Here is a 25833-nt window from a genome sequence, read left to right as displayed (position 1 = left end):
CTCATTAGGGCTATGCCTCAATTTATAGTGTTTACATCAAGCATCAAATCCCCTTGATTTCTCCATGATTCACTCCCTGAATATCTCCCAGAATATCTCCACACTCCTAAATTCCCTCATGCTACCCATTATTCTCTCCCAGTAGATTCTTCTAATCTTTTCACAGGTTCTTTCACAATTACATCTTCTCTTTTACAGCCTCTATCCAAGAGCTTGTTCCCACACACACCCTATTCACTTGTATATTTCAACACTTGGATATAGCCAATTTTAGACCTCCATTGGAGTTTGAGAGAATTTTCTAATTTTCAAGAACTGTTTAGTCTCCTCATCCGTGAGAGGAGATGAATATTGAGGGTGGTTCATCTTAGAAATTCACATAAGTAAGCCTTCTACTTAGATACAAGTAGAGATAGAGGCAGATTGTCATCTAGAGAATGTGATGGTGTTTGATTTAGAAATCAAAACCAAAAATAACAATAACAATAATAAGAAAATCAGTCTCATACAAGTGGAAAAGGCCACTCTAGAGGTAGGGAGAGCCAGGCAGAGAAGCCAAGGTGGACTACAGCAAATTGCAAAGGACTACCATAAAATGTAGAATGATATCAAAAGTGGAAAGCTACAACAAAAAGACAACTATGAATCATCTGGTAAAAGTGACCATATGTTTGTAACGTAGCATATACTCAATTCTATGACAAGACGTGTCAGGATCACGAGATATTTGGTACATGGATTTTGATGCCCTCTAACCACATGACCAGTCATGGTGGTGAGTGGTTTAGAGATATGCAAAAAATGAAAAAATGAGGGTATGTAAAAACATGTGTTGATACTATGCATCCCATTATGCATGTTGTTAAAGTGTCATTGTCTATGAAGGATGGGAAAACGAAGTAATGTAGAATGGCAAAATGTAGTACATGGGAAATGTATTTAGTGTTCCTAATATTACAAAAAACTTGGTTTCTATTGGACAAATGGTTGAGCAGGGTCTGTAAGTGAGGTTTAATTCTCAAGGGTGCTTTATAAAACACTTTAGAAATTAGTGTGGCTTGGTTACAAAGCGTAATAGAAATGGTAGGATGTTTACTTTGGATGCTAACATACCTAAAGTGAGGGTAGCCATGTTTATACATGGGACATGTGTGATATTGAAATATGGCACAAGTGTATTCATGTGACTATTGAAAAGATGCAGGGGGGAGGAGAGCTTGGCTCTTGCAAGCACACACACACACACTCACAAAACCCTAATAGAGAACACACATGGTGAGAGGCTGAAAATCTTCTTCTTCTCTACTCAACACTCAACACACCATATACAAGAATAAGAGTACACACAATATGAAAGGTACTCAACCAATACATACACGGGTTCTCTATAGTGTGAACCCGACTAAATGAGCTGGCGCTATAAGTATGCCAGTCTCTAGAATGGCTGTCACATAGCCTGTCATCCCACTGGCCGCATATCTCCCATGATCTCACCAACCATGCTAGTGGTGTAAGTGTGGGGCCTATCCCCCAGGCGGGTCATCAGTGGCCACCGCCTCACTAGACGAGCTCGATATCTCAACACTCCCCCTCGAGCTCAACTCCATCTCATGTACACCAAAAGTGAAGCCCTGAATCTGCGGAGCTTCTCTGTACGCAATGCTTTGGTGAAGATGTCAGCTACCTGATCCTCTGTGCTGACATAAACAAGGTCAAGATCTCCTGCCAAGACCTTCTCTCTGACGAAGTGGTAGTGGACCTCTATGTGCTTCGTATGAGCATGAAAGACTGGGTTCCTGGCCAACTGTATACTGCTAATGTTGTCACAGAAAATGACAACTTGTCTATCCACTGATAGACCCAAATCTGCAAGTAGCTTTCTCAACCACATGCTGCCATAGCAGCTCCCCTGTACTCGGCCTCTGTACTCGATAGAGCAACCGTAGGTTGCTTCTTGCTGCTCCAAGTCACAGCAGCACTCCATAAAGAAAACATGAATCCACTAGTAGATCTTCTATCTGAGATCCTACCAACCCAATCAGCATCTGTGTACCCATGTACACATATCTCTGTCCCAGTCTCATAGAATAGTCCACAATGCAAAGTAGACTTCACATACCTCAGTATGCGTCTCACTGCATCCAAATGCGGTTTTCGTGGAACCTGCATAAACTGACTCACCAACCCAACAGCATAGCTCAAATCTGGTCTGGTGATCGTCATGTAGATCAAACTTCCTACTATGCGTCTGTACATAGTAGGATCCTCCAAGATCTCTCCTGAATTCGCACTCAACTTGCCATTCTGATCCAATGGCACAGAAATAGGCTTACAGCTTGTCATACCATACTTGGACAACATGTCCAAGCCATACTGTCTCTGCAGTAATCCAATACCATGTGGTGACCTAATCACCTCAATGCCCAAGAAATATCTGAGCTCCCCCAGATCCTTCATCTCGAACTTCTATCTAAGCAAGATATTTACATCAAAGATCTTTGCATCATGGTCCCCCGTAATGATCAAGTCATCTACATAGATGACAACAAGCACAACCCCTCTATCACCATGTCTCACATACAATGAGAAATCTGCATTGGCTACATGAAAGCCAATAGTGACAAGATATTCAGAAATCTTGTCAGACCATGCTCTTGGTGCTTGCTTTAAGCCATACAAGGCTTTCTTCAACCTGCAAACATGCTCGGGGTGACCCACATCCTCATAACCAGGTGGCTGCAACATATACACCTCTTCTTGCAAATCCCCATGCAAGAATGCATTCTTTACATCCATCTGATATAAAGACCATTGCTTTGACGCAGCCACTGCTATCACAACTCTCACCGTTGCCATCTTGGCAACTGGGCTGAAAGTTTCCTCATAATCAATCCCATATGTCTGCGCATATCCTTTGGCTACCAATCTAGCCTTGTACCTGTTTATGCTTCCATCACTGTTATGTTTAACTTTGTACACCCACTTGCATCCAATGGCTTTCTTGCCTTCAGGCAATTGCACTAAATCCCAAGTCTCATTTCCATATAGTGCATCCATCTCCTCATCCATAGCTTTCTCCCAACACACATTTCCAACAGCCTCATCAATGCATGTGGGCTCAACAACCTGCACAACCTTTGCCATATATGCATAGTGATGTGCCACATAACCATCATAAGTAAACCTCTGCACAGGGTTCTTCACTCTCCCAGATCTTCGTAGCTTTTCATTCATGGCTTCCATAGCCTTCTTTACACCAGGTGTTCTCATAGCTGGGATCCCAAGCTTCTCATCAAGGCTCATATCTGAGCCACTAGACTCTCCATCAACATGAGAATGCCCTGCAGAAATGTCAGGCATACCAAGGGGCTCAACCACTTTCTCTTTTCCTTTACGTGATGTACTAATCACCTTTGCAGGGCTGGTATTATGATGCAGCCTGCCACTCCATGGTCTATCAACAGACCCACTAGATGAGGACTCTCTTGGTCCACTCAAAGACTGTGATTGCTGACCTGCATTCTGTGCAACCACACTTCCACTCACATCAGCCCCAACAGTTTCTTTTTCAGCAGCATACCAGCTGCTCATCTCATCAAACACAACATCCCTGCTTACCCTCAGCTCACGTGTAGCAGGGTTATAACACCTGTATCCCTTTTGCTCAAGGGAATATCCAATAAACACACATTTTTCAGCTTTCGGATCCAGCTTAGCTATCAACTCATCTCGCACATGCACATATGCAATGCATCCAAAGACTTTTAGATGAGACAAATCTGGTTTTCTGCCAGTAAACCTCTCCTCTGGAGTTACATCATGTATGGCTGCAGTTGGAGTCCTGTTCATGATGTATACTACTGTAGAAATAGCCTTAGCCCAATAGCAATGCGGCATATTCTTCTCTTCCATCAATGCTCGCGCAATCTCAGCAATGTGCCTGTTTTTCCGCTCAGCAACTCCATTTTGCTGCGGAGTGTATCTGCATGTGAACTGTCTCCAAATACCATTCTTCTTCAAAAATTCCGAGAACTCATTGGAGAAGTATTCTCCCCCTCCATCTGACCTTAGGCACTTGACATATTTCCCTGTTTGCTTTTCAACCAAAACTTTGAAATTCTGAAAGTGAGTGAACACCTCACTCTTCTCTTTCATGAAATATACCCACACTTTCCTTGTGTGGTCATCAATGAAAGTCACATAGTACCTGCAGCCTCCCATAGATATGGTCTTCGTAGGACCCCATACATATGAATGCACAACATCTAGTGCATTTCTGCTCACATATTTGTTACGTGGAAACACATGCTTTGTTTGCTTCCCAAATTGGCATGCTTCACATATTTTCTGCATACCTTCCACTTTAAATTTTGGCAGCCCTGTCACAATTTCTTTTGTCTGCATAGACTTCAATCTCTGCACATTTACATGTCCAATTCTTTTATGCCATATGTCTGTGTCTGCAACAATTCCTGAACCATTTGCAAACATCGCAGCACTCATCTCAGGCATGTCTACATCCAACGTAAACATTCTGCCCACTCTGTTGCCTTTTGCAACCAACCTGCACTTGTCTTTAAAATCTTCAACATAACATCCATCAGGGTTAAACCGAACCTGCAAACCCTGCTCAATCATCTGGCCAACTGAAACCAGATTCTTTGTTATGTTCGGTACATGAAGTACATCTGCAAGGTACTTCACTTTGCCATCCTGCATCTCCAACGTGGGCAATTGGATGAGCAGTGTCATCCCCTGTTTCCACAAAACCTGGTCTTTCCGAGTTTTTCATCTCCTTGAACCACTCTCTATGACTCGTCATGTGGTTCGAAGCGCCTGAATCCACATACCATACATTATCTTTTTGTGCTGCATCAACATTTTCAGACATGGCATTCACAACATGCTGCATAACAAACAACCTTTCATTATCCTCATTATTTCTGCTTGAGGATGCATAGTTGTTTTGCTGCACTTTTCCATTTTGCATGTCAGCCTGCTTCTTATAACATTCTGACTGCACATGTCTAGGCTTACCATAATAATAGCATTCACGTGCATCATTATGTTGCCTTTGCCAATTTCCACGGCCTCTTTGACTCCCCCTTCCTCTGAATTTGCCTCTTCCACGTGCGTGTTGTTGTTGTTGTTGATTCTGGGACTGTTGTTGTTGCTACTGCCTGCTGGCCATAATTCTGATTACCTGTTCGGCCACCTCCTTGACCGCGTCCACGGCCTCCTCTACCTCGTCCTCTTCTTGAACTCGTGTAGAAGGCCCGTTGCTCTGAACTGTTTTTGCTTTGTGAAGACTGTTGGTCTTCACCCAAGTTCTTCTCTTCGATAATCAGCATGGACACCAAATCTGTAAAGTTGGGAATGTTTTCTCGAGTCTGAATAGACGTCTTGAATGCCTTGTATTGTGGCCCGAGACCACGTAGACAGACCTCCACCTTATCATCATCATCTACTGACACACCAATAGATGCAAGGGATTCCACAATACCCTTTATCTTCAGCGCCGCATAGTCATTCACAGACATGCTCTTTTTCTCCACAGTATGAAGTTCATTCTTCAACTGTATCTTGCGTGCCTTGGTATTTGTTTCATAAAGCTTTACCAAGGTGTCCCACGCCTCCTTGGGGGACTTAGCATCCTGAATGTGCCCAATCATGGTGTCCTGTATACTAATGGAAAGCCAATACATAACCTTCCTGGCTCCTTGGTTCCAGTCTTTAAACTCTTTCATATCTGCAGCAGCAGCAGTCGGATTTATATCCGGTATCTCCGGTGCCTCTTCATGCTCACCTTCTATGTAGTCCCAATAGCCTTTTCCCATCAGGAAATTCGTTAACCTAAACCTCCAAGCATGGAAGTTATTCTTATCCAGCTTCTCAGCCACAATCTGTGTTATGCCATCATTAGACATCTTGCCAAACACACAATTTTACCAGAAACTGCACTCTGGTTTTTTTACAGAAATGCTGTATTTTCTGCACAGCGGTACCGCAGTCCACTCAAATGTCACAACCAGTGACCTCAATGTGCATACATACACCCAATGGCAACTGTAGACCTCTTTGCAGCACCCACAGTGTCTGCACAGTCAATCTGTCTTCCTGCAGTTCTTAAAACAGAGTTCTGCAGAGAATCGATGACTTACCCGGAGTGCTCGAAATCGCCTGCTTTCTGAAAAACGGAGGTCCAGACGCGCCTGAAACGCGTTTTCGGCCCGAAAATTTCAGTCCAAAGGACTTAATAGTTGCCCTATAGCTTTACTCCCGCGAAGAGAGCTCCTCAATCAGAGACTGTTTGCCGGTGCCTCCCGTAGAGCTCCCGACAAGGGTGTAGTCACCAACACAATAGGGAAGAGTAGTTGAAGCTCTTACCCTCGTACCGCTTCCTGTGGTTCTCTTGCTTGCAGCTCAGCCCTTAGCACGAACCACGCTCTGATACCATGAAAAGATGCAGGGGGGAAGAGAGCTTGAGCTCTTGCAAGCACACACACACACTCACAAAACCCTAATAGAGAACACACACGGTGAGAGGCTGAAAATCTTCTTCTTCTCTACTCAACACTCAACACACCATATACAAGAATAAGAGTACACACAATATGAAAGGTACTCAACCAATACATACACGGGTTCTCTATAGTGTGAACCCGACTAAATGAGCTGGCGCTATAACTATGCCAGTCTCTAGAATGGCTGTCACACAGCCTGTCATCCCATTGGCCGCATATCTCCCATGATCTCACCAACCATGCCAGTGGTGTAAGTGTGGGGCCTATCCCCCAGGCGGGTCATCAGTGGCCACCACCTCACTAGACGAGCTCGATATCTCAACAACTATACAATGGTTGAAGTCTATGCAATCCAAAATATTGTTGCAGGTTTGCAAACATTTAAGCTTGATAGTATGCACAAAGTATGTGAAGCATGCTAGTAGCCCAAACATGCTTTTCCGTTTGAAAAGCACATCAATTGCAAGGCCCTTGGACGTTCTGATATATGGGGACTGACTATGATTGCAGTAATTACACGTTATAGGTACTATGTTACATTCATTGATGGGATCACACTAGGAAAGTGTGGGTTTACTTTTTAAAGGAGAAAAGTTAGGTGTTTTCTCACTTTTAGAGATTTAAAGCCTTAGTTGAGAAGGAAAAAGATATGTAGATCAAATGCTTAAGATCAGATGGTGCGGGAGAATATTTCTCCAATGATTTTAGGGATTTCTTGAGAAAGCAAGGAATCAAAAGGCAATTTACATATAAGTATAGTCTACAAGAGAATGGTGTTACAAAAAGGAAAAATATGCACATTGTAGAATTTGCTCATACCTTGATGTCTGAAAAGAATATGCTGGATTATTTTTGGGCTGAAGTATAAGCAACTATTTTTTACATTATAAACGTGACCCTAAATGTAGTTGTTCATGGAATGATGCTTAAATAAAAGCTTACAAGCATAAACCTAGCCATGTCTCACTTGAAAGTATATTTGGATATATTACATATGTGCATGTTCCTAATGAAGTGAGAACCAAGTATTCAGGCATCATGATATGGTTCTTGAATAGAATTTTATAGACATAAAACGATATGTGTCTCACATGATGAAAGTGTTTGGATGCATTGTATATATACATATTCCCATATTCCTGATGAAGTGAGAACTAACTTGGATCCAAAGGCAGAGAAATGCATCTTCATTGCTAATAATTTAGAGCAAAAAGGTTATAGATGCTATAACCCTACCACTTAGGAGATGCGAGTAAGTATAGATGTTGTCTTTGATGAGATGATTGCTAGAATATATTAATGAAGGCAATTGAATATGCATATGTAAGAAGTAATGCTCGAGGGGGGTAGGGGGGAGTCAATAAAAAATATGTAAGATAGCACGTGAGTTCAACAAAAGGGGTTTTTTCTCTTGTGGAGTTACAGAATATTTACATACATAAGAGGATTTATAACTCAAATGGTGAGAATTTTGGTACATAAGAGGCACTTTTATTATAAAAAGTGTTACAGAAGGGGTTTTTTTAAAATTAAAAAATTCACAAGTAGGGGGTTTTTAATACCCCTTAAATGCACGTGTTACATAGGGGGTCAACAGATTGACACCCTCCCCCTTCGCGAGAAGTAATGATGCTCTCACACATGTAGAGAAACAATCATAGGTGTAATGGATCTCAAAATTCCTTTAGTAAATAGATCAATGTTAGTCAGGCAGGTTGAGGTTGAACGCAAGAAATGTAGATGCATGATCTCATGGTACTACAAGTGTTGGTACATATGTATTATGTAAAGGGAAGAAAAAGATAGATCAAACTTTTATGCATGTTTTATCAGCAAATAGGTCACTCTTATATGTGGGATGTGAGAATCTAGTGGATTTAAGCAAAGCCTTGATAAGGAGCTTGGCATTCTGTTACTAGTGGCTACTCTTGGTACACGGAGAACCAGGGCAATTTGAAGATAGCTAGTAGTGATCCACATGTATATAGGTCTACTCAAGTCAGATACCCTATTAACAAGTTGCGATATCATGGATATATAGCCCATCACTATGTTTACATGGTTAAAGAAATACAAAGAGATCCCACTAGTTTTGAGAGCAAGAATTTAGAAATAAAAAATGAGAAGATGTTATAGATGAGGAGATGGTCGCATTGGAGACAAATAAGACATGGAAATTAGTGTCTTTGCCTAAAGATAATAAGGAAATTAGATGTAAGTGGTTGTACAAGCTTAAGCATAACTTAGATGGATCTGTGAGAATAGGTATAAGGCAATACTAGGTTGTGAAGTGTTATGCGAAGACATATGCACTGACTATGAGAAAACATTCAACCCGATTACGAGAATGGTAGCCGCCGTGAGAGATGTCATTGCTTTGGGTATAGAGAAGATTTGGTCTTTACATTAGATTAATTTAAAGAATGCATTCTTACATGGTGATTTATAAGAAGAAGTGATGCAACCACTAGGTTATGAGATCGATGCACATCCAAATTTTGTGTGTAGTTTATGCAAAGCCTTGTATAACTTGAAGGCTCCTAGAGCAAACAAGATCAGGGAGAAGAATCTTATTACCATAGAATTTTAGGTATTTAATGTAGATTTTTCACTTTATGTGAAAAAGACATGTACATGAATCATGGTGTTAGTTATTTATATGGATGAATTGATTATCATTCATGGTAGTGATGTTAACATACATGATGCCATGATTCTTTTGAAGTAGGAGTTGAGATGAAAGATTTGGGTATGCTACAATATTTCTTAGGTATAGAGGTGATTGCAAAATGACCTCTATACCCAATAATGGATGACTTGATTATCACTGGTGATAGTGATGCTTATATACATGATGGCATGATGCTTTTGAAGTAGAAGTTTAGATAAAAGATTTGGGTATGCTACAGTATTTCTTGGGTATAGTCTTCATGAGATCACCTAATGGCATCTCGTTGTTATAGAGGCACTATGGCTTGGACATTGTTCAGATATTAATCTCAACTAGTGCTATAAACATTTATGACATGTGCTGATGTCATATAATCACTAAGGATTACTGGGAGGAGGCCTGGGGAAGCCCACCACTCGTCAGTAGAAGCCTTGAATTGAAACTTATTGATGAACATAGCCAAGGGTCTACAAGATGAAAAAATCAAGACCTTTGAACTAAGATTCCATCACCCATTCATGGTGGCAATGGATTTTAGAGAAGAGGTTCATACATGGGAGGGATTATATGAAGGAAGCAAGACTAGTTCCAATCATCTTTATATACACAAATGTGGTTAGTCCCTTGAAGATAAACTTAAAAATAGGGAAGACCCATCCCATGGGTTGAGGCATTCTTGCTAATGAGGCATGGACTTCCTTAGGCCACCCGCCCCTCACACCTTCCATTAGTACCCATAAACAATTCCCAATCCATGATCCTCAATTGTTTTTAAGTGGACTTTCTTATTGGATCTAAGCCTATGGTGGCAGGTAAGTTTTATGTGATCCCTGTTGAGAGATGTAATCATGGTGTTTTGTGTATGTGGGATAGCACCCTAGAGGTGCAAGATATTGTGGCAAGACAAGAATGCCACATGTAATATTGTATGGTATGTGAGTGTTGACCAAAAGAGTGGAAAAGGGAGTGCCACATGGATGATGATGTGTAAAGTGGGATAAGGATAGAGGGCCTATATCATTGTATGGTTCATTGTTGTGATATGTAATAGAATAGAACTTGTGTTATTTAAGATTCCTCCCCAGCCTCTCAGGATGTCCAGTATCTCCCCTGTAGTCAAATCCCTCTTCAGAAATATAAAAGATCTTGTTTCTACCAATTTTGGCCTAGAGAGAGAAAATCTTCTAGAGAGTGGTAATTCAATTTTTAAATATTTTTGGATGGAAAAATATCACTTCTTATTAAAATAAGTTCCCTTGAAGCAGAAGTTCAAAAAGATTTTCAGAAGGTGCATTAGAAATCAAGTATAATCTGTTCAAGAGGCCTTATCTTGAGGGTCAAGATTTTTTTGAAATTTTAAATTAAGGTTCCTATGGGCCAATAAGATTCATCCAAATGTGTGGAGGAGATAAATGGAAGAAATAAAGAAAATCCCCCCAAAAATGAGTAAATACACACATAAGATGAAGAGTTGACTAAGGACAAGGTTATTAGTTAAAAAAGAGAGATATTTAGAAGAAATGATGCATTTTTGACACCTCAGTATGGGGGAATTCCCCTCATGAAGGAGGCGCCTATTTCAAGTGTGGGGGAGAGTTTTAAACTCCCAAATAATGAGATATTTTTATCTCTCCTCTCTCCTGTTTCAACTAGATCCAAAAAGTGAGCTAAACTGACCTAAAAATGGTCAAAAATTGACCAAATTCTGGAAAATTCTAGAATCAGTTTGCTTGGTAAGAGGCTCACTTTTTCCTATAAATAGAAGCCTCCCCCTTTGTTGAAGCTTAATAGTGTTTTTTGCACTGTTACCCTGCTTCTCCCAAGAGCCAAAAACTATGAATTTACTCATAATTCATTAGTTTTTGACCTTCCCTCTTTTAAAGATTGGTGGCCACTCTTGTTTTAAACAAGAGTAGATCCCTCAAACCATCAAGCCAAAGGAAATCTCTCAAATTCTCCTTATAAGTTGGAGATTCTTCTCTTTTCTATTTCATTTTATGGTTTTTATGATTTTTGTCTTCTCTAAAATGATTATGATGTTATGCCTCATTGAAAAAAGGCATTCCCCTCTCTTCTTTAGTAAATCCAACCATTCTTTATCCTAGATGAATGATTAATGGATAAAATCAAGTTTTTCATAATGTTTCGCTTTGATAAGTAGAAAATGTTTACAGTAGAATGATTTAAATACTCTTGGTGAACTTCCAATTAATTTTAGAGAATTAAAAATTGAAAAATGGTTAGCCATACAAAGGAGGTTATGGCAAAATTTTCTAAAATTGTGAAAAATAAGTTTTATTTTTTAATTTAAAAAGAGTAATTCCTATCATATATGTATTCTTAAAGTGTTAATTTTTATCCTAGGTATAAGAAAATGCATACTAAAAATATTTTATTAAAAAAGTGTTAATTTCTTTAGAATTAAATTCCATGCATAGAAGGAAGTATATTGAAATTGTTATTTTGATTATAACAGTGTTTTGTTTTCATCATAAATGATTTGTATGCATAAACATATGCATAAAAGATATTTTTTTATATTAAAAGTGTGATTTTCATCATAAATGGATTTTATGCATAAATTAGATGCATAAGAGAAGTTCTTTTATTCTAAAAGTGTAATTCCTACTAAATTTATTTTATGCATGGAAAGATGCATAAATAGATGCATAAAGAATTTTATTTTTAATTCAAAAGAGTTATTTTCATCAATTTTGATTTTATACATAAATAGATGCATAAAGAATTTTATTTTATACATCTATTTATACATAAATAGATGTATAAATAGATGCATAAAGAATTTTATTTTGAACTCAAAAGAGTTATTATTATTAATTTTGATTTTATACATAAATAGATGCACAAAGAATTTTATTTTGAATTCAAAAGAGTTATTCTTATCAATATTGATTTTATGCATAAAAAGATGCATAAAAGATTTATTTTTATTTCGAAAGTATTATTTTCATTGAAATTAAATTTATGCATAGTTAGATGCATAAAAGATTTATTTTTATTTTGAAAGTGTTATTCTCATTAAAATGAAATTTATGCATAATTAGATGCATAAAATATTTATTTTTATTTTAAAATTGTTATTCTCATTAAAATAGAATTTATGCATAGAAAAATGCATAAAAGATTTATTTTTATTTTAAAAGTGTTATTCTCATTAAAATGGAATTTATGCATAGTAAAATGCATAAAAGGTTTATTTTTAATTCGAAAGTGTTATTTTCCTTAAAATTGAACTTATGCCTAAATATATGCATAAAAGGATTTTTATAAAAGTGTTATTCCTACTAAAGTTATCTTTATGCCTAATTAGATGCGTAAAGAATCTTTATATCAAAAAATTAGAATTCTCCTACATTCTATAAATAGATGTGATAGGAATCAGATAGATGTAAGTGGATGTATGGATGTGAATGTGAATATGGATGTATAAATGTGGAATGTGGAAATGGATGTATGAATGTGAATGTAGATGTGGATGTGGATGTATGAATGTGAATGTGGATATGGACGTATGAATGTGGAATGTAGATATGGATGTATGAATGTGAATGTAGATGTGGATGTGGATGTATGGATGTAGATGTGGATGTGGATGTATGAATGTGGATGTGAAAATGGATGTATGGATGTAGATGTGGATGTGGATGTATGAATGTGAATGTGGATATGGATGTATGAATGTGGAATGTGGATATGGATGTATGAATGTGAATGTAGATGTGGATGCAGATGTATGGATGTAGATGTGGATGTGGATGTATGTATGTGGATGTGGATGTATGAATGTGGATGTAAAAATAGATGTATGGATGTAGATGTGGATGTGGATATATGTATGTGGATGTGGATGTATGTATGTGGATGTGGATGTGGATATGGATGTATGAATGTGGATGTGGATGTGGATGTATGGATGTGGATATGGATGTGTATGTATGAATGCGGATGTGGAATTAGATGTATGATGTGGATGTGTACGTAGAATAATGAATGCGAATGTGTATGTGAAATGATGTGTCGTCGATATGAATGAATGGATGAGATGTGATGACATGTGAATTAGGATGTGAATGTATGATATGTGATGTGAATGAATCTGAGGTGATGAGATGGAAAATGATGTGATTGGATGAGAATGAGTACATATATGAAATGGAATGTGGGATAAGTAATGTGGACTGATGAGGATAATGTGGAAAGACGAGAGTTCAATATAGAAACTGTATTTGTGACCTGTTTGTAAATGACTGTTTTATGTCAAGAATGCTGGGGAAGCATTTTGACCGTCTTGTGATTAAGGTCATGGAGACCTAACTGATAAAGTTGCAACTGCTGACGGCGGAGAGTCAATGGAGGACGTCTCACGTAGCAAGGTCGGCCGAGGTCTTGACTAGCCTCGGTTCGATTTAAATGGTGAGCTTCTGGTATTGTGGATGAGGGACCAAAGACGCGGCCTATGAGTGAAGCGCGCTAGGTGACCTGCGAAGGATCCTAGAGGGTGCTGACCATATGGTGCTCGGGCTCTGGGTCATCGAAGATACCCACACGTGCGTTGTGGAAGATATTGGAACAAGGAGTAAGAGTTGTTTTCTAAAACTGAGTATGGATCTGGTTGATTGACCTTGCTGGTCCTCAACTGATGAGTCCATAGCTCTCTTATATGGATCTGTTAGTTGATCTTGCTGATCTTCAACGAGGATTTCATCTTGATTTTTATAAGTGATTATCTGCCGGGTACTATGAGCTAGGAACTTTCTATCTCACCACAATATCTTGCACCTCTAGGGTGCTTTCCCACATACACACAACACCACGATTACATCTCTCAACACCCCCTCTTAATCGAGGTGTTCTACAACTCACCCATCATTCATCACCCATATCAATGTAGCATTGCACAAACACAATCGCTACCTCTCAACACTCCCCCTCAATGATACATTGGAGTGTCTATCAACCAAACATGTGTGCCCGTGTCTACCATCTTAGACACCTAGTCCATTTTGAACCGACTTGCTCACAGCGGAACCACTGAGTCCGATTTGAACATGGAAGTTCGGGTGGGAACCAACCCATGCGCATGCACCTCACACGTGCATCGCTCTTGCACACATCACAACAACTACCATTTCGAGCTTTTAGGTGAGCTCGGGCATGGTTACCCTCATACCAATGGGTGAATACAAAAATTTCTCGTTTTGAGCACGCATGCTCGTGGATGATTTTCCATCATCATATTTGGGTGAAAAATAAAATTACAAACCCCTTGGTCGACCGGGCAGGGGACCCTCGATGTGTGTGTGAACATCTTAAAAAAAAACTTTGGAAATTGGTTGTGTGTGAATGTGTTCTCATATAATGCCTTTTAAGGCATGTGAACAAGGCTTATGCTTTTTAAAATAAATGATATGGTGTGAGTAAAATCTTAACTCTAAACACTCCAAAATGCGTTAAAGCTCTCTGTAACCTGCAAAAACGGCGCTAGTTGAAATTTTGGGGACAACCTGCACCACATGGGACCCGCATCCCAAGGTCGTCTTCTTCATCCTTCTTCTCGACTGTTCTGCACAGCAGCTATGGCGGTCTCCTTCCGCTCTTGTTGCTGTGCTCCTGCTTCCTCTCTGCCTTCGACTTGTCTCCCCGCCTGCTCCGGCTAGTGTGTGCTGCTTCTGTTACCCATCTTCTCTTGTTGCCTCGTCTCATTCGGTCTTGCCGACGCATCTTCATCTACCAATTTTTGCAATGATTGCATCTATGGTGTTGGCGATGCCACTCGCTTTCTTCTACAGTTTCCACCGGCCTCACTGCCTACTTCCTCTACGGCTTCCACCAACTTCCTTCGCCAACACTACCTTCTGCGCTTCACTTTGGTTGTGAGCAAGGCGGTGGTGTGTTATCATAGAAGAGATCGTTTGCTTTTCTTCGCTACAGATTCTTCTCCTACACGCTACGATGAGTTGCTGTCCCGCCAGTTTGCTCATTATACGTCCTGTTTATGTGCTATAAACTGACTTTTGTAGCTCTACTGCTATTCGCTGCTTTGCTGAGTGTTTTGTCACCATCCTCACTGCCCTGTTGAGGCTGCATTCTCAATGCCCTGCTACCTTAAAGTTCGTGCTTCCTCTCCACTCCATAACTGCAGTAGCTCTCAACGTTGTGCTCTACTTTCATTTCATAAGTTGTTCTATCAACTTTTTGTAGTGCTGCTTGTTGAGAGCCCGCTTCTCTCTCTCTGGCTTTGTGTGCCACAGCCCAGACCCCATCAAGTGTTGTTCCAGCTGTCAATGTGCTAAGCTACTGTGCCTCCTCTACCTCTTCAATGAGGTTCACACAGAGCTCCCCAATTTGAGCTCTAACATGCATCTCTTTCTTTTCTCAGTCTCTTTGCCTCTTCTAAACCTCTCCATTGAGGTTTCTCCCATAGCCATCAACATGGCCTTGCAAGCTCCCAAATGAACTTGCACTCTCTATGCTTTTTCTTGCATACAAACTTCAAGGGTGCTTCTTCACATGGTCTCTCAAATGAAACCATAGGTGCATAAACATGTGGAAACTGCCAAGGTTTCCATCCCCTTCTTTGCTCTCCTTCATTGAGCAAACAGCCACAAGTGCATCCTCTTCTTGATGCACACACATGTGAACTCCATTGAGTTCACCATCTCACTTGCCATTATCTTGACAAGCATGCACCTCCACACAAGATTCATGGGATACACAAATTACATACATAGCAACCCTTCATAGAGCATTCTTCCATGCTCAAACACAAAACTTTGAGGCAAAACTTCACAAAACCAACCTTCTTGAGGCATAATCAGCAGCATATCTTCTCTTGGCAGCTTTTCCTTGACGATGAAGATCCATAGCCTTCATAATGCTGAAATCTCCATTTTCAGCTTCCATGATGACGAGCAGGTTTTCCATGTTGTAAAAATCCATTTGCAACTCTCTTGGGCAGCTTCTATGCAACCTCCTTGTTGCAAATCTCCTCTCAAATCCTCACAAATGCAAATCCAAATGATAATATGAGTGTGTATAAATTCTTTTTTCATAATAAGCTGAAAATAATGCTTAATCAAAGAAACACACAACCAAGCTAATATACATAATAATCACCATGACCAAGAGCCCACCCAAGCTCTGATACCATGTTAAGATTTTAGAAATGGGATTGATCATGGTGAAGGACATAGATTAAGCATAAGATAATTAAGGTGGATTAAACCACACTAAAAACTCCATGAGAGAGAGAGAGATTGCACACTCAACACTATTCCCTTGTATTGCATATCACAATGAACTATACAATGATATAGGCTTTCTAGCCTTATCCCACTTTACACATCATCATCCATGTGGCAACTCCTTTTCCACTCTTTTGGTCAACTCTCACACACCATGCAATATTACATGTGGCATTTCTATCTCACCACAATATCTTGCACCTCTAGGGTGCTTTCCCACATACACACAACACCACAATTACATCTCTCAATAGCTTCTACATTCATGCTTTTCATCTCGAGAGGGGTTAAAAGAGCATTGTTAGTTTGTCCATTGCAGACGTGGAAATTGATTCTTAAATTTGTGGCTTGTTTAGGTAATAGGTACAGCTTCTAGTTGGTTTCCATTGGGGTTGACTGAACACGCAAGCTCTTGTGTATGTGTTGTATGCACGAGAGGGGTTGAGTAGCTTGCTTGGTGCCTGGGCCACCACTCTTGTCAAATTTTAGGTGAAGATGTTGGGGTTGAAGTCGGTGGTGAGGCTTTCTTCACTTTATTCGATCTTGGCAACCATATGATGGGATTTCCATCATAATATCCTTGCTCTTAAAGCACATTCACGGGCACCCATCTTTGATGAACATTAGGAGTTGATTGTGGATGCCTTTGGTTCTTGGGTTTCTTTTGTTGTGCACTCTTGGGTGACTTCTTGATACGCTTGGGAATCCAAGCATTGGTATTACCTTGGTAGTACCCTCGTGCTTGATGTAATTTTTTTGGTACCCACACTTGTTGAGTTGCCAGAGTTCTTTGAGGAACTCGTATAGGCTTTTGTGGATGATGTTGTGGTGTACTTTTAGTCTTGAATTTTGCGCTGAGGAAGAGACTTTGATTATCGAGGCACCAAAATTTGATTGGAACCTTGAGCTGCTACAAGTAGCTACTTTTTCACCCACATTTTAATACCATTAAGATACCTTGATTATGGCCGTCTTGGTTAATTTTTCTTTGTGTATGAAGTGGAAGGTTTTGCGCGTTGTTTCACATTGGGGGTGGCATTGAGGTTGTGGTTTTGAGACTCATGGGCATTGTTGTCAATGAGGCTTGAATCTCATGTGGAGTGGCTGTCGATGATGAGGCTTTTAAGCATGAAGTCATCTCCTATGGTGAGGCTAGTTGACGAAGAGGCATTGGCTGTGGAGCTTTTCCCTTGAGTCCCTTTTTAGAGATAGGTGGTTACGCTTGGGGAACTTCGTCTCAGGAATAGTTGTTGATTGAGAGGTCATGGAATTTGACTTCATTGGTGAGGATGGAGGTGAAGGGGTAGATGCATTTTCTGAGTTGGTCAGTGACATAGAATAGAGGTCTTCATGTAGAGGGGCTTTCGAGGAAGAGGCTTGTAACTTTTTGCGTTCAGCATCATAGAAATCCATTAGGGTTGGTTCCTCTTCTGTGTAGTATGGTATTGTTAACTTTGTCATTGACCATCATGATGAACCTATCACTAGCAAAGCACAATGGTGCTTGGGCAGCAATAGTCCATTTATGCCCCAAGATTAAATCTTCTTCCAACACATACTCAACCACAAAAAACTTACACGTAAGGGGGTTAGATTCAATATACATTGTATGTTCAAAGTACCCAAAACTTGGCATGTTCAAGTCTTGTGTGAATGGAATTCTATCAGGATGAGCCGTGAGTGTGGGTTGACCTAACAAATCCCATAACTCAAGGATCATGAGATTATGCTCTCGTTGTTGTGGATAAAGCTGTGCTTGGATTGTGGTGATTTTATTGGAAAGTTTCAATCCAATCATAACTGTGGGGATATTATGGGTAAGATATGTTGGAAGTTCTAGCTCCTCCAAGGTCTCTCCCTCCCGTAAAATAGCAATTGTACAATGCCCACAGGAGTGTTCAAGTTGACTATTTGCATGGATTCATTAATTGAATACAATGAATCATTTACCCAAGTGCCTCCTAAGATGACATCATACTCAAGGGGATCTAGGGTAACCTAGAATCAAAATTTCACATTTCCACCGACTGTTTGAGTAGCATAGTTAAAGCAACCCGGAACTTCAAATGTTTTGTCCCCATTGGCACCTCTTGCAAGACCATTGTTTTAGGGATGATTTTAGGCTGTCCCAATGACACCTAAGTGTCTATAGTCATGATGTTATGACTAGCTTGAGGGGTAATCAATGTGTGTTTGGCACTTAACATCATTGCCCATAAGAAAATCTAACCATACCATGATAGAATCTTCAAGAGGAACCATGGATGTTGTATTTTTTGTTTCAGTTTTAGATCGAGTTTTGGTTTCATATTCCCATTCACTTTTATTCTCTTCTTGGCTCTTACCCTTTTCAAGAGTGCCCAACATGTACAATGGCACACTCGGTCCTTTGACAATTTTAAGTGAGGGCTGTTTGGAAACTTGCAAATCCTTACAGTCCTGTTCAATGTAGCTCTTGATGTCTTGGTATAACTCATGTTTAGCCTTTAAAGGTGTAAGTGCTCACGCTATGCTGGCTTCACCAAGAGAGAAGAGCATAAGTTCTTACGCTATGCTGGCTTCACCAAGAGAGAAGAGCATCCTTCCAAATAAGAATTTGAGAGACTCATTTAATTTTGTAAGGGATTCATCGAATTCCTCACGTGATTTTTCTACCACATCATTCATGCAATCTACCTCTATTGTAGAGAGAACGTCTTCCTCTTGAAAAGGGAAGTGATACTCCTCTAGTTTTTGTATTTTGGTTTTTTTAAATAGGTTTGACATTAAGAGGTTCAAACATGACTGGTGATCTTGTATGACACTCAACAATGTGAAGCATTCTCTCCTAAGCTTGCTTTTTGCATTGCGCATATGTCATGTGATCATGATTTTCAAGTCGAGGTGGTTGGGCGGATTCTAGTTTTTGAATTGGCATGTGAAGTGCACTGGAGTGACAAATTAGAACTTGTTTCATCCTCACTAAGTGACATACTAGAACTTGTTTCGTCCTCACTAAGTGACATACTAGAACTTGTATCATCTTTTGACTTTCCTTGGATCGTCAAGTTTTCATTATGTTTGCCCATGCGACGAGAACAAAATTCTTTTTTTGATTTTTTGTCATGTGTCGCACATGTGGGTTTTGTGGTTTCACAGGTAACCTTTGAGGTGGATTCTTCTGCATCATGTGTAGCTTTTGGCTATTTTGGGGTTAATTTCTCCATAGGCTTCTTTCCCTTGTCCTTTATTTCAACTTTGGTGTCGATAGTTTGTTGCCCCTTGTTTTTCTTGGGTTTTGAAGGTTTTGCTTCACCTTTTGGTTTCTGTTTTAAAAAACGCTCTTCTATCCATTTCAAAGTGTTTTCTTTTGCATTTATTTTTATTGATTCTCATGCCTTAGCTATAAGCATGTAAGCACATTCAAGGGTACCATGGACAACTGCCCGTTTTGCACACTCAAAATGTGAAGAGTTGTATTTTATGAGATAGGTTGCATTGAAGCAACTTGCGTTGGGCAATCTTGGAGTATGTGATCGATACCACGTTGTTCACATATGGGTTCACATATGGGCTGCAAAGTGACTGTGGACATGGAAGTATTCCAAAATGTGCAGTGTACCACTTTGTGCGGTCCAGGAGGACAATAGAAACACTGAAGTGTTTGCTTAACTAATTCTTGAGCAGTTTTGACCCATTGGACAGTTTTGTTTGGGGCATGGGAGATGGAGGTTTTGAAGTAATTGTAGGTGCATTGGGACATTGTGGTGTGTCAACCAAAGGCTTTGCAATATATGCAGTATAGAAAAATAGGCACATTGTATGTACATTGGGGATTGGGATGGACGTAGCGATGGCAATGAACACAAGTCATTTTGATCACTTTGAGAGGAATTAAGGATGTTTGGTTTTGCGGGAGCTCATCCTCTCTTGGAGATGTCGGTTCAAAGCTTTTAAGCAATGGTGTATAGAATTCAGAGAATGCCAATTCCAAGATCAATTTTTCTTTAGCCATTTCTTCACTTGGTTTAGATGAGAAACATCTTATATCGTGATCATCCTCCATCATGTTGTCATCTAAACGTATTGCTTCTTTATAACATTCATCAAATGTTTTTGGATTGGATTCAATGATCAAGTTGTGTAAGATATTATTCTTTATGCCCATCATGAAACATCTCTTCAATTGGGCATCGTTTATTTTCTCCCATGCCTGACATTGTGAGTAAGATTTTTATCCGAAGGATAAAATCTCTAATGGTTTCATTTTGTTTACGCTCAATTGAATAGAGTTCTTTTGCTGCACTCCACCGATCACCTTGTCTTGAAAAGCCGGATAAAGGTTGATTTCAAAGTCCTGATGTTCGTCTTGATCGCTAGTATCAATGTGATGAACCATTGACTGGCCTTTCCCACTAGTCAAAGGTTCAACGCATGTACCTTGGTGGGGCAGTTTGGATTTCCAAAGGCTTCACATCTCTATTCAAACATTTGTATGAATTGAATAGGATCAGTTGTTCCATTATATTTTCCCATGATTTTGAAAGTCTGACGGCCGTGTTTTTGTATAAGTCACGGAGGTCGTTTGTGGGTGATAATGTGGGTAGGGACTCACTTAGTCCTCAAGAAACCCCCCTTCCTAGATTAGTCAATATGTCTAGGGTGTGGGCATCTAGGGGTTTCAAGAGGTTGGTACCTACCTCTCCTAAAGGTTTAGGACTTGTGGTAGTGCAAGGCAAGGGACCAAATCTCGAAGGAATTGATGTGAGAGGGTGTAAAACCCGATGACACGCTTGTTGTCGATATGGAAAAAGGAATTGGGAGATGCATTTGGGGCATCGATCTCAATGGCTCAAAGTTATCAACCATGTGGATTCAGCCTGGATGTGAGCGCCTTGGTAATCCCTCTATCGTTGCCATATCTTTGACGTTGTTAATTACTCCTTAATGATCAAGCACAGGTGATTTTTTTAAAATTTGTTAGGTTTTCTTACAGCCTGTACAGCCTCACGAGGCTTGGCGCACTCTTCGTTGGGTCAAACGAGTGTCTGTTTGTCCTAGTTAGCTTAGGTGCTACATGCATGTGAAAGACCTCTTAAGAGATATTTTTTCAAAAAAGTGCAGCATCCCATATTGAAGAGGAGGTCTCTCAAAACCTATTTTCTATCACTGTCTCATGATTTTTTTAAAAATCTGAAAAGTTTTTTCCTGTTTCACAGTCCGTTTGGCGCATGAAATGTTATTATTATTATTTTTGCCATGGCAGGGACTATTTCACGCCATGAAACAGTAGAGCTTCACGCCGTAAAACCTTAACTTGTGAAAGGTCAATTTTTATTATTTATTTATTTTTTCCACGGGGGCTATTCCACGCACTGAGAAATAGTAGAGTTTCATGCCGTGAAACATCGATTTTTTTTTTAGTCTAGTGGAAAATTTGAGTTTTTTAGTGTGGAGGAAATATATTTTGAATTTTAAATTAGAGATATGGGCATTTTTCCAAAAAGGCAAGTGGGAATCAAAAAAGTCAACACTTTCATGACACCCCCTTATACCCTTCATAAATGACCCCAAAAATGGACAATTTGATAAATCATTGGCATATTTTCATTCAAGTCTCATTAGCTTTAATGAGTTATGGAAAACTATGCTTAAGAATTAATCAAAGATTAATCCTTCCACTAATCTTTTTCCCTTTTGGACTAACTAAGATCTCTAATTAACCACTAATTAATTCACACCATTCAGCACATCATTGGATAGAGCATGGAGTTGCTAAGCTATGTGCATCAACTAATGTGTAAATTAATTCATAATTAGAGATTAATTAAACTCTTAATTTTGGTCTCTTCTCTTTATGCAAAAGAGAGAAATTCCTCCCATTGATGAAGAAATTGATGTAAATAGGTGTTTTGATGCATCTAGATACTCTCAAAACACTCAAAAACACTAATTTCGATCTCTTACATGATCAATCTTGATCCCAAAAAACACATTTTCTAATCTTTTTACCTCTTGAATTGGATTAATCACCCTTAATGATAAAAACCAATCAATTAAGAAAGATTAGTAGATTTTAAGAGTTTTTGGGAATTTTTTTAAATGATTAAGCTACTCCTAATGCTTACTAACACACTCTAATAAATACAAATGAAGCAAAAAACACACAAATCAAACAAAAATTAATTATTCTAGCTCTATGTTTACCTCTAAAGAGAGCTAAAAATTACTAAAAATTGCATTTTTTGATGCAATGGAAACAAACAAAGCCTAATACACTCTATGTGCAAGCTCTAGGAACATTAAAAACCACATTAACAATAACAAAACAATGATTCAGGCTAAAAATTAAGCAAAAAAGCATTCTTTATAAAATAGAAAAGAGAGCTATTTTACACCAAATCACCATCAAAACCACCTCCTTTTCATGGGCAATGGGTAATACATAGATTAGAGGAAAACCACGGAAAAAGCCAAGGGATGATTCCCCGGCAGTGCCAAAAATGTTATGGCTCACCCAAACCCCCCTTGAAACACATCCAACAAGAGATTACCTAGTGAACTACAACTGTCATGAGTGAGGATCTTTCCAATGGCCGAGCTCGTAACCCTTGAGGTCTCCAAGCTATGCAACGCCTTGAGAAGCAATTCCATAGTGCCTCCTGGGAGTGTTGTCACACCGCCACGTTACACTATGTGTACTCGTCCCTCCTCTCACCTCACTTCACTCACACACACACACACTCTCACTAGCATGCATTAGAGAGAGATTAGCAAGAGTAAGACTCTACTGCACAATGGGATAGTTTTTTGTATTATGAGAGATATTCACTTATATACATGGCCATAAATGTTCACACTCACTTAAATTGTAGCCGGTAGGACACCATAGGCTCATAAGAGGCCTAATGCTATTACAATGACTACTCTCATAATATATCCATGAAGTACATCACTTGGGACTTCATCCTAACTTAATACCACATGCTCTTGAAGTAGAAATTACCATAAGTATTCCATAGGACCTTTAGGGACGCCCATCCAAGTTGTAGATTTGGACACCATTGCTTCATATCTTGAATGTATGACCTTTTGGTGTATCTACCTTGACTCCTTGATGTAAGATAATGGTAATAGCTCTTGTTAACCCTAGGAATGAGTTAACACCTTAAATCGACTACTACTAATCTACCTTCGATAAGTGCCAACTAGTGCTAGGGTTTAGTGGCACAAAAAGAGTGCCGCTAGGCTCTAGTGGCTCCAACCGCCGCTAGGCTCTAGTGGGCACAAAAAGAGTGTAATCTTCCATAACCAAAAATTTCCCCTAGCCTCTTCCAAAAACTTGAAAGAGACTGAGGAGGAAGGCCTTAGGATTAGTAATGTCCATGAGCATAGACATGAGTGCATTTATAGGAAAGAACACTCTCTTATTTTACATTGCATTGGATATTCTTATTCATAAGATAAGATTTTCCTTTATTCAATTGATGATTTTTAGGGATTGATAGATTAGTTTTTTTCAAAAAAAAAGATGATATAGTTGGTTAGATTTTATAATGGAGAAGAAATTTAAAATATTAGATATTTAAAAAATAAATTTAATTTTTTAAAATAAAAGTATTTCTTTTAGCTATAAATAATACATTGTTTAATTTACATATATTATTTATTTTTTAAAAGTAAAATTTATTTTTATTTCAAAAATAAGAAAAATAGTTTAAAAAAATCATACCTTTTAATTATATATAGTATATAAAATAACAAATAATTAATTTTAAAAATGATATTTTAATAAAAATATTAAAATACATATAGATCTAATAATATATTTTTAAATTTATGTATATTTTATTTTAAAAAACTAATATCATAAGATTATTTTACATACATATGCATGGATTATCCATAAATTATATATATGTGAAACTATGAATGGATGCACCCTTACATGATGGGATGTTGATGACATGGTAACTCGAGTTGATAATGTGGCAAGGTGGATTGATGACACTGGTGGAATGTGGTGAAAAGATGCAGGGGAGAAGAGAGCTTGAGCTCTTGCAAGCACACACACACTCACACAAACCCTAGAAGAGAACACACAAGGTGAGAGACTGAAAATTCTTCTTCTTCTTCACACAACAAAAGAGGTCTACAAAGAAGATAAAGTGACTGCTCCATGTCATAGCACCACTCCCAAAGGAGAACATAAATCCACTTGTAGATCTCCTATTTGCGACACTACCATCCCAATCTGCATCGGTGTATCCAAGCAACTGCAAATCCGTACAAGCCTTATAAAAGAGACCAAAGTCTAATGTAGACTTCACATAGTGAAATGTGTGTCTTACACCATCCAAATGTGGCTTCCAAGGAACCTCTATAAACTAACTCTCCAATCCAACTGTATAGTTCAAATCTAGTCTGGTGATCCTCATGTAGATCAAGCTACCCACTATCTTCTTGTACATAGTGGGATTCTCCAAAATCTCACTAGCTACTGCTTGCCACTCTTCCACACATACAGTGAATGATGAGTAAATGATCAGTATCTGCCACATGAAAGCCAGTGGTGATAAGATATTGTGCTATCTTATCATGCCATGCTCTCGGTGCCTATTTCAAGCCATATAAGACTTTACGCAACTTGCATACAAAATTAGGGTGACCCACATCTTCATAACTTGGTGGCTGATCCATATACACTTCTTGCAATTCACCATGCAACAACACATTCTTAACATCCATTAGATGTAAAACCCATCCTTTTTATGCAGCCACCACAATAACAGCTCTTACAATTGCCATCTTGGCAATAGGACATAACGTCTCCTCATAATCAATGCCATATGATTGAGCATAACCTTTGGCAACCAATCTCACTTTATATACCTGATAATACTTCCATCTGAGTTGTGCTTTATTTTTTACACCCACTTGCATCCAATAGCCTTCTTGTTCTCAGGTAGTGGCACCAAGTCCAAGTCTCATTTGCATCTAATGCAACCATTTCTTCATCCACGGATTTCTCTCAATCTACATTTCTAATAGATTCTTGAAGACATGTGGGTTCAACATCTTGCATAACTTTAGTCATATATGCATAATGATGAGCCACATAACCATCATATGTCAACCTGTCAAACAGGTTTTCTAAATCTCTCTGACCTGCATTGTCCATGATCACTACTTAGCATTTTTGTAGCTTCTCTTGCCTTTCTTATAGAAGATGTTCTAATAGTTGGAATCCCAAGCTCATCATCAAGGCTCTGCTCCGAGTCACTAGACTCACCAACCTTCTTGGGCTATACCAAAAGACTCACCAACCCATGGTCTATCAATAGACCCAACACAAGAGGACTCTCCATGTTCACTCAACGAGTGTGATTGTTGA

Source organism: Cibotium barometz, chromosome 62, assembly GCF_041138505.1.
Source record: "Cibotium barometz isolate CiBa-2024 chromosome 62, ASM4113850v1, whole genome shotgun sequence".
NCBI classification, from domain to species: Eukaryota; Viridiplantae; Streptophyta; class Polypodiopsida; order Cyatheales; family Cibotiaceae; genus Cibotium; species Cibotium barometz.
Note: the sequence above shows the minus strand (reverse complement) of the source record.